The sequence below is a fragment of the Alosa pseudoharengus genome, unplaced genomic scaffold (assembly GCF_046254945.1).
Source record: "Alosa pseudoharengus isolate Yale_2024_CS ecotype anadromous, Long Island Sound unplaced genomic scaffold, YU_APseudo_1.1 YU_APseudo_1.1_scf_2, whole genome shotgun sequence".
In the NCBI taxonomy this organism is placed as follows: Eukaryota; Metazoa; Chordata; class Actinopteri; order Clupeiformes; family Clupeidae; genus Alosa; species Alosa pseudoharengus.
The window spans coordinates 3,679,758-3,681,784 of NW_027468663.1; the positions used below are offsets into that span (position 1 = coordinate 3,679,758).

The following is a 2,027-nucleotide window of genomic DNA, read 5'->3' on the forward strand; positions in this document are numbered from 1 at the left end:
ACCGTTGCCAAAAACTATTAAGCAGTGAAGCCGAGCGAAAGCTAACATCGAATCCCTTGTTTCCAGGCAGAGTCATCAAACAATTCAATTCTTCTATTTTAAAACCAAGCATTTGTTGGACACACTTCCTTGAGAAGTCCAATCTGGACATCTCCATGAGCTTTCCATTTTTTGTGGCAAAATTAAAACGCACGCTGTGGTGCCTCCGCATGCCGGCACGGGCAGCCGACATGGTGGAGACACCACCAGCCTAAACCTAGACTAAAACAACTAAGACTATAATTACTTAAAACAATAAATAGATAAATTAACTAAAAGCTAGGCTAATACAAACTAAAAATCCCACACAAAACACAAAACAGGAGCTAAACTGCTCTTACCTGGGCAAGATGTTCGATGGTACTCCAGTAACAGCTAGCTTAGCCCTGAAAAGAAAGACACAAAGACAAGACAAGACAAAAAGGACAAAACGCAAAAAACACTACAAATAAGTACAAATATATCTCTCTGGCGAAAGGGTCCAGACCACGAAAAGGGTAAGGACCACAAACTCACCAGCGAGTCGACCGCATGTCTTAGCCAAAAGGCCGAGAAGCGATACCCCACAACTGCACGGGGTCCGGCGGCCCCTCTAGCGACGCCCCCCGCGCTCACATGGTTACGGGGGGAGGCGGGGCCAGCAAAAGCCGACCGCCGCCGCTAAACAAAACACCACGACGCTTGACTTTGGACAGGCAGGTGCAGCTCCGCCGAAGCAGAGCTTCCAAAAATACCGTAAACTCGGGGCAGTTCCCCTCCACGGAAATCTTTAGTAAAAGGCGAAAGATTTGTACGAGATGAAGAGAAACCCGAGCGATGGCTGCCACAGGGCACGCTGGTCGGAGAGCACGAACGGCGCCGGTCGTGGACATGAGGGTGACTCCAAGGCGTTGCCCAGTGGCAACAAGACGGCAGTATCAACATCCCCTTTAAATTTAAAAAAAAAAAAAAAAAAAAAAAAAAAAGAGTAAAAGGGCGGGAAAACCCAAAAGGGGCCGAAAAGGGAGGTGGCGCGGTTGGCCAAAAGACCTGGCGAGGACTCCTGCTGTGTCTGTCTGTCTGTCTGTCTGTCTGTCTGTCTGTCTGTCTGTCTGTCTGTCTGTCTGTCGAGGAGGATTTCATCAGAGTCAGTCAGTTCCACTGGGTCGGTTCTTTACTTCCACAGTCAAAGGGATGTGCACCGTTCCCGGAGTCACTGCAATACCGGGTCGATGCGTGGAGCGGACGGAGCAAGCCCCTCTTCCGTCTCCCTGTTCCAAAAATCAGATTAATATATGGTCCTCGGGTAGAGGACGTATCAGATATTAAACTGATAAGAACAGATTTTCCTTTGGAAAACTTTTATTGTCACCACACTTATTATTTTTACATTACATTTTGTGTTTGGTTTTCACAATTTCAAGGACTTTTCTTTTTGTCTCAGTATATTTTTTCTTTTCCATCAAGGTAACATCACTTTGTTTTTCACATGGTTTTACATTTCACATTGTCATAAGTTTCACACTTTTCCATTTTTCACAGCACATTTTTCCAACAATAAAATCATGTGTTACATTTTATTTTAAAACTGTGTCTGTGTGTGTGAAGTCCATGTGTGTGTTTAAAAGTCCATGTTTATGTAAAAGGATGTTAAAAGTCCACGCTTTTTAAAAGAGTTCCAAATGTGCAAAAAAGCCAGTAAAAAGTCTCTGTCGTGCAGGACCGGGGTGAGCCACTAGCAAGAGGCTCCACCCCGCTCTCCAGAAGAGCGAGGCAAGCGCGGATGCGCCCAGTGGAGGTCCTCCCCTCCGCCCGCTGCTCCGTCCCGTGATGTTGATGGTGGGGGTGCGTCGGCGGGAGCCAGCAGCCGTGGGGGTCGGGACCCTCCTGCGTGTGACCCCGGCCCCCTCCTCCGATTGGCGACGTGCGGCGCCTCCTGCCGCGTGGATGTCACCAGCCGCCGTAACGCTGGCAGGGGCACCGTCACGCGCTTCCCTACCAGCAGGTTG

The 2,027-nt window shown here is 48.6% G+C and overlaps 1 non-coding gene and 1 pseudogene across 1 annotated transcript; both read right to left on the reverse strand.

The window, feature by feature from the left end:
• Positions 1-742: 742 nt before the first annotated feature.
• LOC143135612 (U5 spliceosomal RNA) lies at positions 743-856 on the reverse strand. Its single transcript, XR_012989051.1, has one exon. It is a non-coding gene; the product is annotated as a U5 spliceosomal RNA (small nuclear RNA).
• A 353-nt stretch (positions 857-1,209) lies between these two features.
• Positions 1,210-1,381, reverse strand: LOC143135498 (U2 spliceosomal RNA; annotated as a pseudogene).
• Between the last annotated feature and the right edge of the window lie 646 nt (positions 1,382-2,027).